This window comes from Scyliorhinus canicula, chromosome 19, assembly GCF_902713615.1.
Source record: "Scyliorhinus canicula chromosome 19, sScyCan1.1, whole genome shotgun sequence".
Taxonomy (NCBI): Eukaryota; Metazoa; Chordata; class Chondrichthyes; order Carcharhiniformes; family Scyliorhinidae; genus Scyliorhinus; species Scyliorhinus canicula.
Genome location: NC_052164.1, coordinates 59569105 through 59583341, shown reverse-complemented (window position 1 = coordinate 59583341; position 14237 = coordinate 59569105). Strand labels below are relative to the sequence as shown.

The window sequence follows — 14237 nt, the reverse complement described above, 5'->3', positions numbered from 1 at the left end:
CACCTCGAGGGGATCCTGCCACCTACAAGTAGTAAACAAGACAGTCACAACAGGACTACGATTTGAGATTGTGGATGACAAAAGAACTTCACTGCTAGGTGCTCAAGCCTGCAAGGATTTGCGGCTAATTCAAAGGATCTACATGCATGCGGCTGACTCATCACGACTGGCCGATGACATACAGCTGCTTCTCAGTGAGTATCCCGACGTCGTCTCTGACATGGGTACATTACCCTACAAATACAAAATCCTGCTCAAAGAGGATGCAACACCGGTCATTCATGCGCCAAGGAGGGTACCAGCGGGACAAGCTAAAAGCTGAACTCCAACGCCTCCAATCTCAAGGCATTATGTCACAAGTCACACAGTCGACTGACTGGGTCAGCTCGTTGGTGTGTGTCACGAAGCCGTCTGGCGGACTTCCGCTTGCGGCTATGCGGAGCTAAGTCGCACGTTCGGCAGCTCCCGCCAGGAACAGACTTTTGGGCTCTTTTTAGGGCCCCTAGCGGTACTTTTCCGACGTGGGAAGGAGCTAGCAACATTTCCCCGGCAGTATATGGCCTGGACCAGGAGTGGGGCGAGTAACAAAGTGGTTGCAGCGCCAAAGCAGAAGCGAGGGAAGAAGCACAAGATGGCGGCGGGTGGAGACCAGGAGGCAGTGGGGGCAGGAGCAGCAGGAGACTCTCCAGCGCTGCTTCAGGGAGCTTAAAGCGGAGCTGCTGGAGTCGTTGAAGGCTTCAATTGACAAGCTGCTGGAGACCCAGATGGCCCAGGGGGTGGCGATCCGAGAGATCCGGCAAAAGGCCTCCGAAAGAGAGGACGAGACCCTAGGCCTCGCGGTGAAGGTGGAGATGCACGAGGCGCTCCATAAAAAATGGCAGGAGAGGTTCGAGGAGATGGAGAACCGGTCGAGGCGGAAAAATCTGCGGATCCTGGGCCTTCCGGAAGGGCTGGAGGGGTCAGACATGGGGGCCTATGTAGCCACCATGTTAAATTCGCTGATGGGAGCTGGGTCCTTTCAGGGGCCCCTGAATCTGGAGGGGGCCCATCAAATATTGGCAAGAAGACCCAAGCCGAATGAGCCGCCATGGGCGGTGCTGGTGCGGTTCCACCGGTTTGCTGACCGGGCGTGTGTGCTCAGGTGTGCCAAGAAGGAGCGGAGCAGCAGGTGGGAGAACGCGGTGGTACGGATCTACCAGGATTGGAGTGCGGAGGTGGCAAAGAAAAGGGCCGGGTACAATCGGGCGAAGGCGGTGCTGCACAGGAAGGGAGTGAAGTTCGGCATGCTGCAGCCGGCGCGTTTGTGGGTCACCTACAAGGACCGACACTTTTACTTTGAGTCCCCGGAGGAGGTGTGGGCCTTTGTGCAGGCCGAGAAGTTGGACTCAAACTGAGGGCTGGGTGCGAGGGTCTGCATGTAACTGTGTTATATTTTGAGGGGGAGGGTTCTCTGTTTAATGTTGGTTCTTTGTTGTTTTCAGGGTGGGTGGGGCACTGTTTTCTGCTTGGGTTTGTTGGATGGGCTCGAGGAGGGGGGCAGACCTGCAAGGTGGGGGGCTGATGGTGTGGAGGGGGGTTGGGGCCCCACGAGGGGACAGGGGCCGGTAAAGGGAGCTGCTGTAGAGGAGGTGGGGTCGGGCAGGTGGAAAGCGCGGGATTTTTCCCACACCCAAGGCTGAAGGGGGTGGGGCCAGAGCTGGGAAGCGCAGACTTTTTCCCCACTTGAGAGCGGGAGGGGGAGGAGGAAAGCCAGCTGGTGGACACTGGGGAGGAGGGGAAGCCCCACGCTGGGAGGGGTGTCGGAGAAGGGGCAGGAGTAGCCTGGGTCAGCAGACTTGCGGGAGTACAATGGAGGGAGCAACGCAGCTAGGGGGGTCCTAGCTGGGGGGGGGGGTAACCGGGTTGCTGCTGGAATGGCCAAGAAGGAGCTGGAGTATGTGGAGGGGGTCGGGATGGGGGTGTGCCGCCGTGGAGAATGGCCTGAGCAGGGGGGCGCGGGCACGTGGCGGGCTGAGGAAGGGTAATGGCTAGTCGGCGGGGGAGGGGGGCAGGTAGCCCCCTGATCCGGCTGATAACCTGGAATGTGAGGGGACTGAATGGGCCGGTCAAACGGGCTGAAGGCGGATGTGGCCATGCTTCAGGAGACGCACCTGAATGTGGCGGATCAGGTTAGACTGAGGAAGGGATGGGTAGGCCAGGTGTTTCATTCGGGGCTGGATGCAGAAAATCGGGGGTTGGCGATCCCGGTGGGGAAGAGGGTGTCGTTTGAGGCGTCGAATGTGGTGGCAGACAGTGGCGGGAGGTATGTGATGGTAAGCGGTAAGCTGCAGGGGGAGTGGGTGGTGCTGGTCAACGTATATGCCCCGAATTGGGACGATGCGGGTTTCATGCGGCGCATGTTGGGCCGGATTCCAGATCCCCATCCCGACCCCCTCCACATACTCCAGATCTGGCCTGATAATGGGGGAGGGGGGGGGGGGGGAGGAGGATTTTAACACGGTGCTGGATCCGGCACTGGATCGATCCAGATCCAGGACGGGTAGGAGGCTAAGGTGTTGAGGGGGTTCATGGACCAGATGGGAGGGATGGATCCAAGGAGGTTTGCGAGGCCGAGGGCCAGGGAATTTTCATACTTCTCCCATGTGCATAAGGCCTATTCCCGGATTGATTTTTTCGTTATGAGTAGGGTGCTGATTGGGAGGGTGGAGGATGCTGAGTATTCGGCGATCGCCATTTCGGACCATGCCCCGCACTGGGTGGACCTCGAGCTGGGGGAGGAGAGGGACCAGCGCCCGCTTTGGCGCTTGGAGGTGGGGCTGCTGGCAGACAAGGAGGTGGGCGGGCGCGTTTGAGGATGTATCGAGAGGTACCTGGAGGCCAATGGCAATGGGGAGTTCCGAGTGGGGACGGTCTGGGAGGCGCTAAAGGCGGTGGTCCGGGGGGGGGGGGGGGGGGTTGATCTCCATTCAAGCCCACAGGGAGAGGAGAGAGCAGAGAGAGAGGGAGAGACTGGTGGGGGAGATGGTGAGGGTGGACAGGAGATACGCGGAGGCTCCGGAGGAGGGATTGCTGAGGGAGCGGCGTAGTCTCCAGGCTGAGTTCGACTTGTTGACCACCAGAAAGGCGGAAGCTCAGTGGAGGAAGGCACAGGGAGCGGTGTATGAATATGGGGAGAAGGCGAGCAGGATGCTGGCGCACCAGCTCCGTAAGCGGGATGCGGCCAGGGAGATTGGTGGAGTTAAGGATAGGGGAGGGAATGTAGTGCGAAGGGGGGTAGACATTAATGGGGTCTTCAAGGACTTTTAGGAGGAACTGTATCGGTCCAAACCCCCAGCGGAGGAGGGGCGCATGGGGCGCTTTTTGGACCGGTTGAGATTCCCGAGGGTGCAGGAGGGACATGTGGAGGGACTGGGGGCGCCGGATGAGCTGGTCAAAGGGATAGGGAGCATGCAGTCGGGGAAGGCGCCGGGGCCGGATGGGTTCCCGGTCGAATTCTATAAAATGTATGCAGACCTGTTCGGCCCCCTGTTGGTTAGGACCTTCAACGAGGCAAGGGAAGGGGGGGGCTCTGCCTCCGACGATGTCTCGAGCGCTGATTTCCTTGATCCTTAAGTGGGACAAGGATCCCCTGCAGTGTGGGTCATACAGGCCGATCTCACTCTTAAATGTAGACGCCAAGCTGTTGGCGAAGATCTTAGCCACGAGGATAGAGGACTGTGTGCCGCAGGTTATCCACGAGGATCAAACGGGGTTCGTGAAGGGGAGGCAGCTGAACACTAACATACGGAGGCTCTTGAATGTTATAATGATGCCGGCGGTAGAAGGGGAGGCGGAGATAGTGGTGGCGTTGGACACGGAGAAGACCTTTGATTGGGTTGAGTGGCGGTACTTGTGGGAGGTGTTAGAGAGGTTTGGGTTTGGGGAGGAGTTTGTCAGGTGGGTGAGGCTGTTATATGAGGCCCCGATGGCGAGCGTGGCCACGAATAGGAGGAGGTCGGAGTATTTCCGGTTATAGCGAGGGACGAGGCAGGGGTGTCCCTTGTCCCCCTTGCTTTTTGAGCTGGCAATTGAACTCCTGGCCATGGCGCTGAGGGAGTTGAGGAACTGGAGGGGGCTGGTGCGAGGTGGGGAGGAACACAGAGTGTCGCTCTATGCAGATGACCTATTGTTGTATTTGGCGGACCCGGTGGGGGGAATGCCGGAGGTGGTGAGGATTCTCAGGGAATTTGGGGATTTCTCAGGGTACAAGCTCAACTTGGGAAAGAGTGAGCTGTTCGTTGTGCACCCGGGGGGCCGGGGGGGATTGGTAGGCTCCCACTAAAAAGGGCGGAGAGGAGCTTCAGGTACTTGGGGGTCCAGGTGCCCAGGAGCTGGGGGGCCTTGCATAAGCTTAACGTCACAAGGCTGGTGGAGCAAATGGAGGAGGAGTTTAAGAGGTGGGACATGCTGCCGCTGTCTCTGGCGGGTAGGGTGCAATCAGTCAAGATGACGGTGCTCCCGAGATTTCTGTTCCTGTTCCAGTGCCTCCCCATCCTTATCCCGAAGGCCTTTTTCAGGCGGGTTAACAGGAGCATTACGGGGTTTGTGTGGGCGCACGGGACCCCGAGGGTGAGAAGGGTGTTCCTGGAGCGGGGCAGGGATAGGGGGAGCTGGCGCTGCCCAACCTCTGTGGGTATTATTGGGCTGCCAACGCAGCAATGGTGCGTAAGTGGGTGATGGACGGGGAAGGGGCAGCATGGAAGAGGATGGAGATGGCGTCCTGTGTGGGCACGAGCCTGGAGGCGCTGGTAACGGCGCCGCTGCCGCTCCCTCCAACGAGGTATACCACGAGCCCGGTGATGGCGGCTACCCTCAAAATTTGGGGACAATGGAGACGGCACAGGGGGAACGGTGGGGGCCTCGATGGGGTCCCCATTATGGGGGAACCACCGGTTTGTCCCGGGGAGAATTGATGGCAGGTTCCTGAGTTGGCACAGGGCAGGTGTTAGGAGGTTGAGGGACCTGTTCGTAGACGGGAAGTTGGCGAGCCTGGGTGAGCTGGAACGGATGTTTGGGCTCCCCCCAGGGAACACCTTTAGGTACATGCAGGTAAGGGCGTTTGTCAGGCGGCAGGTAGCGGAGTTCCCTCTGTTGCCGCCGCGTGGGGTCCAGGACAGGGTGCTCTCGGGTTGGAGAGGGGAGGATCTCGGCAACGTACCAAGTGATGCAGGAGGTAGACGAGGCCTCGGTGGAGGAGCTGAAGGGTAAATGGGAGGAGGAGCTGGGTGAGGAGATTGAGGAGGGGACGTGGGCGGACGCCCTAGGAAGGGTGAACTCCTCCTCTTCTTGTGCGAGGCTTAGCCTCATACAGTTTAAGGTGCTGCATAGGGCTCACAAGACCGGGACAAGGATGAGCCTGTTTTCTGGGAACGAGGACAGGTGTATTAGGTGCTCAGGGAGCCCAGCAAACCATGGCCATATGTTCTGGGCATGCCCAGCGCTGGGGGAACTTTGGAAGGGCGTAGCAAGGATGGTGTCGAGGGTGGTAGGATCCAGGGTCAAACCGGGCTGGGGGCTCGCAATATTTGAAGTTGCAGAGGAGCCAGGAGTGCAGGAGGCGAAAGAGGCCGACATTCTGGCCTTAGCGTCCCTAGTAGCCCGGCGGAGGATTCTTCTTCAGTGGAAGGATGCGAGACCCCCAAGCGTGGAGGCCTGGATCAACGATAAAATTGGAGAGGGTGAAATTTGCCCTTAGGGGGTCAGTGCAGGGGTTCTTCAAGAGGTGGCAACCATTCCTAGATTTCCTGGCAGAACGGTAGAAAAAGGCCAACAGCAGCAGCAACCCGGGTGGGGGGACGGGGGTTTTTCTTTGTGTTGGGCTGAAGGGGCGTGTATATTTGTTCATTGCTAATGACGGGCGTTAATTTATTTTTCTTTTTTGTGTACATGGGGGGAGGGGGGGTTTGTTCTTTCTTTTCTTGATTTTTTTTGTTATTGATATTTTGTGAAAATTGGAATAAAAATTATTTTTAAAAAAAGAAGCCGTCTGGTGAACTCAGAATCTGTTTAGATCCCAAGGATTTGAACAAGAACATTCGCAGGGAACACTACCCTATCCCCAAGCGAGAGGAGATAACGAGGAAAATGGCACAAGCTCGCATATTTACCAAACTTGATGCCTCACAGGGCTTCTGGCAAATGCAGCTCGATGATTCCAGCCGACTGCTGTGTACCTTCAACACGCTGTTTGGACGGTACTGTTATAATCGGATGCCCTTCGGGATTATATCTGCATCCAAAATATTTCACCGAATAATGGAGCAGATGATAGAAGGTATTGAAGGTGTCCATGTCTATGTTGATGACATCATAATATGGTCAACGACAGAGGAAGACAACATTGCGAGGTTAAAACAAGTCTGCCAAAGAATCCACCATTTTGGGCTGAAGCTCAACCGGGCCAAATGCACCTTCGCACGGTCCTCTCTGACCTTCCTGGGTGACACAATATCAGAGCACAGGGTGAAGCCGGACGCTGAGAAGATCGCAGCAATTCAGAGCATGCAGCGGCCACATGACAAGAAAGCGGTGCTCAGGTTCCTGGGATTCATCAACTTCCTAGGCAAATTCATACCGAACCTAGCAGCACGGACGACGGCATTAAGGCAAGTGATAAGGAAGGACACGGAGTTTGCCTGGATCCAACATCACCAAGATGAATGGAATGATCTGAGACACCAATTGATGGCAGCTCCAACGCTGGCATTTTTTGACCCGGCAAAACCTACAAAGATCTCCACCGATGCCAGTCAACATAGAATTGGTGCTGTGCTACTGCAACAGAATGACCAGTCGGACTGGGTCCCAGTGGCTTACGCTTCGTGAGCGATGACCACCACAGAGTGCAGGTACGTACAGATAGAGAAGGAGTGCCTGGGGCTGATCACAGGCGTGACCAAATTCCACCACTATGTGTACGGTCTCCCCACATTTCTCGTGGAAACTGATCATAGGCCACTGGTAAACATCATCAACAAAGATCTCAATTATATGATGCCGCGCCTACAACGCATGATGATAAAGTTGCGGAGGTACGACTTCATGCTGGTCTACACCCCTGGTAAGGACCTAATAATAGCTGACACCTTATCCCGAGCCATTGACGCTGATAATCCGCCTCCGGTTTCCATTAATGATGTGGAAGCTCATGCACAGTGGTGCAGGGAGACACTCCCATCAACGGACGAGAGGCTGCAGCAAATTTGGCAGGCGACACGGGAAGATGCCACCCTCCAACAAGTCATGCACAACCTTCAGCATAGCTGGCCAAGAGGGCGGTGCCCACAGTTCCAAAACGTCCAAACTGAACAGTCCATGGTGGATGGCATAATACTGTTGAATGACAGAATCGTCATCCCACTGGCGCTCCGGGCAGACATGCTCCGCAGGATTCACGAGGGGCACCTTGTTGCCGAAAAGTGCAAAAGGAGAGCATGACAATCCGTTTATTGGTCTGGGATAAATGAGGACATAACGAACATGGTGCTCACATGTGACACGTGTCAAAGACATCGAACGGCACAATGCAAGGAGCCACTGCAGCAGCATGAGATGGCGACGTCACCGTGGGACAAAGTTGGCATAGACTTGTTTCACTGCATGGGCCGCAACTATGTTCTGCTCATCGATTACTACTCCAACTTTCCGGAAGTACTGAAACTGCCGGATCTCACAGCGACGTCAGTCATCAAGGCCTGCAAAGAAACCTTCTCCAGGCATGGCATCCCACAGACGGTCATGTCCGACAATGGTCCTTGCTTTGCCAGCTGGGAGTGGTTGGAATTCGCAAAACAGTACAATTTCAAGCATGTGATACCGAGTCCACACTTTCCTCAATCGAATGGCAGGGTGGAGAAAGATGTCCACATTATTAAACAACTAATCAGCAAGGCTGCTGACTCAAAGTCCGACATACACTTGGCCCTCTTGTCATACCGTTTGTCGCCTTTGAGCTCTGGGCTATCACCGGCTCAAATGCTCTTCAATAGAGATGTGCAGACAACGCTACCGGCATTACACTTCGCCAATCCCGATCACTCGCCAGTCCTGGACAAGATGCGTCACCAACGTCAGGTACAAAAGCAGCACTATGACCGGCAGGCACAAATACAGCATCCGTTAGCAATCAACAACACGGTGAGGTTGTGACACCCGGCTGGGGGTTGGTCTAACATGGCGATGGTTCTCCGCCAAATATCGCTACGATCTGACGTTGTGAAGTCTGACGATGGAACACTGTTTCAACGCAATCGCCGAGACCTGCTAAAGGTTATTCCTCGTCAACCTGCATTTCCAACATTAGATCTGTAGGACTCTGTCATGCAACATCCTGGAACTCCAGCAGCGGGTGTCCACATGGACGTAAAATACTCTGGATCTCCATGCCCACTCAGGAGGTCTACCTGGATCAGACGTGCACCCAGCCATCTGAACTTGTGAACATGGACTGACACTATCATTGCTCTGCTCTGTCTTTGTGTATAAAACTAACTGTGTTTGAATTTGTGTTTAGTTATGGCTCTGCAACTAAGAAAAAATGGGTGTACAGAAGGGGCTGATGGGAAATGGAAATACCACCGGGGACAGCACGGGGACGTATAAGAGTGATGCCGAAAGCCCTCCCCCTCACTTTGGCTGAAGAGATGGTGAGGAGAACAGGGACGGAAGTGAGCTCAGGGCTGCTAGTGTGGTCAGGCCTAGTTGCAGAGCATAGAGCAGTGTAACCTTTACAAGTGCAGTTCTGTAAGTAAGAGATCACGCAATCATTTAAGTTGTGCAGCACAATAAACCTTCCTTCAACTACTGGACGACTTCTAGCATTCTTTCCAGTAACATAACAGAAGGATGTTCTTGCTCTCGAGGGAGTGCAGCACAGGTTTACCAGACTGATTCCAGGGATGGTGGGACTGTCATATGAGGATAGATTGACTAGGTTGGGATTGTTCTCACTGGAGTTCAGAAGAATGAGGAGGGATTTCATAGAGACTTATGAAATTCTAACAGGACTACACAAGGTAGATGCAGGGAAGACGTTACCAATGATGGGTGAATCCAGAACCAGGGGTCACATTCTGAGGGTTCAGGATAAACCATTTCAGACTGAGATAAGGAGACATTTCTTCACACAAAGAGTCGTGAGCCTGTGGAATTCATTACCACAGGAAGTAATTGATGCTAAAACTTTGAATATATTCAAGAGGGGGCTGGGTACAGCACTTGGGGAGAATGGGATCAAAGGCTACGGGGAGAAAGCAAAATTAGGCTATTGAGTTGGATGATCAGCCATGATCTTGATGATTGGCGGAGCAGGCTCGAAGGGCCAAAGGCCTCCCCTGCTCCTATCTTCGATGTATCAATGACCTCCCGCCTGCTCAGTTGGCGATCGGCAGCACCACCCAAGCCTGCAGACCGGCTATCTGACCCGACTGAATTTTTCAAGCTGGAGAAAATTAAATTTACCATCTGTGGGTGGCTTCCTCAGGACGTTGAAGCCATTCCCCAACTTTTTTCAAGAGCTGTTCATAGCCAGCACCAGCAGAGTAAAAAGCAGCAGTTTGGTTAGGCCGAAAGTGGGAGAAAACAAGCGAGCCATGGGACACACAGGAAAAGGTGAAGGCAAGCAAAATGAACATGAGGGATAAGCAGGAGGGACAAACTGCAGGGAGCGGTCCGAGGGTCAACTAAGACCCAAACCAAACAATAAATAGCAGCTTGTAAATATGTATTTTGGCCATACTGGGGAATGTAAAATATGTATGTCGACTAAAAGGTCACGGCCACAGTTGTAGTGAAGATACCTGCTTGTGAATATATGTGTTGGTTTTTTGGCGCGGTTTTGAAATTGGAATTTACAAGTTGTAGAATATAAAATACGAAAACTTTATAAAAACATTTTAAATAAAAGTGCCAAGTGAATTATACATTGCGGTGTCCTCTGGAGGCCCCCTGCATTACAGGTGCCAGTCTTCAGCCAACTTGATTTACTCCATAAGAAACGGCTGAAGGTACTGGATACTGCAAAGACAATGGGGCCTGCCAATATTTCGGCAATAGTACTGAAGACTTGCGCTCCAGAACTTGCCACACCACTTGCCAAGCTGTTCCAGTACAGCCAGAACACTGGCTTCTACCCGGCAATGTGGAAAACTGCCTAGGTATGTCCTGCACACGAAAAGCAAGCCAAATCCGAACAGGCCAGTTACTGCCCCATCACTCTACTCTTGATCAGTGGTAAAATGATGGAAGGGTTATCAACAGTGCTATCAACAGAACATGTTTAGCAACAATCTGCTCGGTGATGCTCAGTTTGGGTTCCGTCAGGGTCACTCAGCTCCTGACCTCATTACAACCTTGGATAAACAAGGACAAAAGAACTGAACGTCAGTTGTGAGGCGAGAGTGACTGCTCTTGATCAAGGCAGCATTTGACTGAGAATGGCATCAAGAAGCCCGAGCACAACTGGAGTCAAAGGGGTTCAGCAGCAAAACACTGCTGGTTGGAGTCATTCCAGGCACAAAAGAAGATGGCTGTGGTTGTTGGAGATCAATCAACTCAATTCCAGGACACCACTGCAGGATTTCCTAGGCTCAAACATCTGTGCATGGTGGCAGTGGTCAGCACTGCTGCCTCATAGCACCAGAGGCCTGGATTCAATTCTGTCCTTGGGGACTGATAGAAATTGACTTTTCTAGTCAGCTATAACCATGAGAGTATCATGGGCTGTTTAGCTCACAAGGCTAATCGCTGGCTTTGAAAGCAGACCAAGGCAAGCCAGCAGCACGGTTCGATTCCCGTAACAGCCTCCCCGAACAGGCGCCGGAATGTGGCGACTAGGGGCTTTTCACAGTAACTTCATTTGAAGTCTACTCGTGACAATAAGCGATTTTCATTTCATTTCAGTAAGGGAAGATGATAGAGGTAAAAGGATTAAATGATAACTGATTAAGAATAATTAACTATAATCATATTAAGCAAAATTTGAGTGCAACAATAGCTGGGAATCCAGCTGCAAGGCCAGAGACGTCAACTAGCTAAAGGCCCCATTGTATTGTAAGAACTGGTGCTGCTGTCCCAGCACGGGTAGTCCCGTTTATATTGTAACAGCCAGTCTGGGGTGATAATGTCTTAACGAAAACTGTGTTTTTCTAATTAATGTTAGATGCAGGTGTTGATAATTTGGAAAATTGGCAAGCAATGGAATAAGACATTTACACCAATACATTTGAATAGACATGTCTCTTAAATTGACGGACAGACATTTTGGCCAAATTGAGTAAATTATAAATTAGTTAAAGCCAATCAGCAGTAAAAAGGTGAGACCTTAAGATAATATTCTCCTTAAGAATCACTTACCAGGATGGAAAAACTCATCCCGGGATCACCCCATCTATATTTCTGAAACCTATTTCCTTTGTTGCTTGCTTTTGCTAATTGCCATCTTTCATTTGTTTAAATTACTTAGCTATTTTATCCGTGTATTATGATTTGAAGAATTACTATGATCTGTAACTGAATGAAAACTCAATTACTGTATTTGCTAAAGACAATCAATCTGACTAGCTTGCTGCAGGGCTAGTTGGAAACTTTCGAAATTTTGTATTGAAAATAAGTTTACTAGTGGCACAGCTCACAAAAAAAGTGCAACTGGACTTTGCCAAAAAGCAGAGACTTGACCTCTGTTATTTGGGAACTGAGAAGAGATATTGGATATCCAGGGTTCCGAATAGGCACAGAGATCCATCAGTGACGGTCAGTTTGGAGTTTGCTGCGTCTGCATTGGTTTCCTCTGGGTGCAACGGTTTCTTCCCACAGTTCAAAGACATGCTGGTTAGGTGGATTGGCCATGCTAACCTGCCCCTTAGTGTGCAAAAATGTGCATGTTAGATGAGGGTGTGCTTTCAGAGGGTCGGTGCATACTCGATGGGCCGAATGTCCTCCTTCTGCACTGTATTAGCAAGTTTGCAGATGAAACTAAGATTTGTGGAGTAACAGATAGTGAAGGGGACGGTCAGAGAATACAGCAGAATATAGATAGATTGGAGAGTTGGGCGGAGATATGGCAGATGGAGTTCAATCCGGGCAAATGTGAGGTGATGCATTTTGGAAGATCCAATTCAAGAGCAAACTATATGGTAAATGAAAAAGTCCTGGGGAAAATTGATGCACAGAGAGATCTGGGTGTTCAGGTCCATTGTACCCTGAAGGTGGCAGCGCAGGTCGATGAAGAGTGGTCAAGAAGGCATACGCATGCTTTCCTTCATCGGCAGGTCATGTTACAGTTGTACAAGACTTTGGTTCGGCCACATCTGGAATACTGCGTACAGTTCTGGTCGCCACATTACCAAAAGGATGTGGATGCTTTGGAGAAGGTGCAGAGGAGGTTCACCAGGATGTTGCCTGGTATGGAGGGTGCTAACTATGAAGAGAGGTTGAGTAGATTAGGATTATTTTCATTAGAAAGATGGAGGTTGAGGGGGGCCGCACTGAGGTCTACAAAATCATGAGAGGTATAGACAGGGTGGATAGCAAGAAGCTTTTTCCCCCAGAGTGGGGGACTCAATTACTAGAGGTCACGAGTTCAAGGTGAGAGGGGAAAGTTTAAGGGAGATATGCGTGGAAAGTTCTTTACGCAGAGGGTGGAGGGTGCCTGGAACGCATTGCCGGCAGAGGCGGTAGAGGCAGGCACGATAGCATTATTTAAGATGTATCTAGACAGATACATGAATGGGCAGGGAGCAGAGGGATACAGATCCTTAGAAAATAGGCGACAGTTTTAGATAGAGAATCTGGATTGGCGCAGGCTGGGAGGACCGAAGGGCCTGTTCCTGAGCTGTAATTGTTCTTTGAAGGAATTCTATGTTTTATCTTCCTCAATGATCTTCACCCCATGTTTGAAGATGATTGCACAGTGTTCAGCATCATTCGTAACTCCACAAATACTGAAGCAGTCCATGTTCAAATGCTCCATAGTCTGGACAATGTCTAGGCTTGGGCTGATAAGTGGCAACTTTAAGTGTAGACACCTATCCAATACATCAACTTGTCAATTTTTAGCATGTCTAGAATCTCAATCACATTAAATTATTGAGTGTTCTTCAAGTTGCACTTATCCATTCCATCACACTCCTGACTTGTGCCTTGTAGATGGTGGAAGGCTTTGGAGAGTCAGAGGTAAACTACCTGCTGCAGGATTCCTAACCTCTGACCTGTTCTTGCAACCACAGTATTTATATAGCTGGTCCAGTTCAGTTTCTGGTCAATGGCAACCACCAAGATGTTGATATTGGGGATTCAGCAATAACACTGAAATTGAAAGGCAAGGGAAGATTGTCTCTTTTTGGAGATGGTCATTGCCTGGTACTTATTCGCGCCACACAAGTGGTTAGCACTGCTGACTCAGCACCAGGTTTCAATTCTGGCCTTGGGTGACTGTGTGGAGTTTGCATTTTCTCTCCCTGTCTGCGTGGGTGCTCCGGTGCCCTCCCACAGTCCAAAAAAGAGCAGGTTAGGTGTCATGCTAAATTGCCGCTTAGTGTCCAAAGATGCGCAGGTTAGGTGGGGTTACGGGGATAGGGCAGAGGAGTTAGCCTAGGTAGGCTGCTCTTTCAGGGGTCGGTGCAGACTCGATGGGCTAAATGGTCTCCTTCTGCACTATGGTACTGTGGAAGTAAAAATTCGAAATACCTTCCTCAAACACAAAGACCTCCACAAAAGGAATTTGAGGTCTCCAGATAGTAACACCCTGAATGTGATTGATTATACATGCAGAAGCAGCAGATGCAAGACACCCATAGAAGATGCCAGGACTTCTTGTGCTGTTACAGAATTGGACTATCGTCTTGTTAGGCAAGATATATCTGAAGCTGAAGAAGGCAATGACCACAAAGACACAATGGCCATTTGCAACAGAAAAATTGAAGTGCAAGGACATAGCCCTCTCCAACAGATTCGAAGTACAGTAGAAAATCTTCAAAAGATAGTGTGGAGACTTCAGAAGTCACCATCGGATGGAGTAGAAGAACCAAGAAACAATGATGGATTGTTGACCCAACGCGCAAGTTGTTTGGCAAAGAGAAAGAGACACCAGGAAAAGATCATTGAGTAAAGACGAAAAGGTGTGATGAAGAAGACTGGATAAAGCCAAGAAAAACAGCGAGAGTGGCAAATGAGAGTGCATAGATATAAAAGACGGGACATAA

General features: G+C 51.3%; 1 protein-coding gene across 9 annotated transcripts in view; it reads right to left on the bottom strand.

Moving 5' to 3' along the window:
• The window catches only part of LOC119954104 (rho GTPase-activating protein 32-like), a 726718-nt gene that overhangs the window by 86642 nt on the left and 625839 nt on the right, over positions 1-14237 (bottom strand). The gene's annotated exons all lie outside the window — the stretch shown is intronic.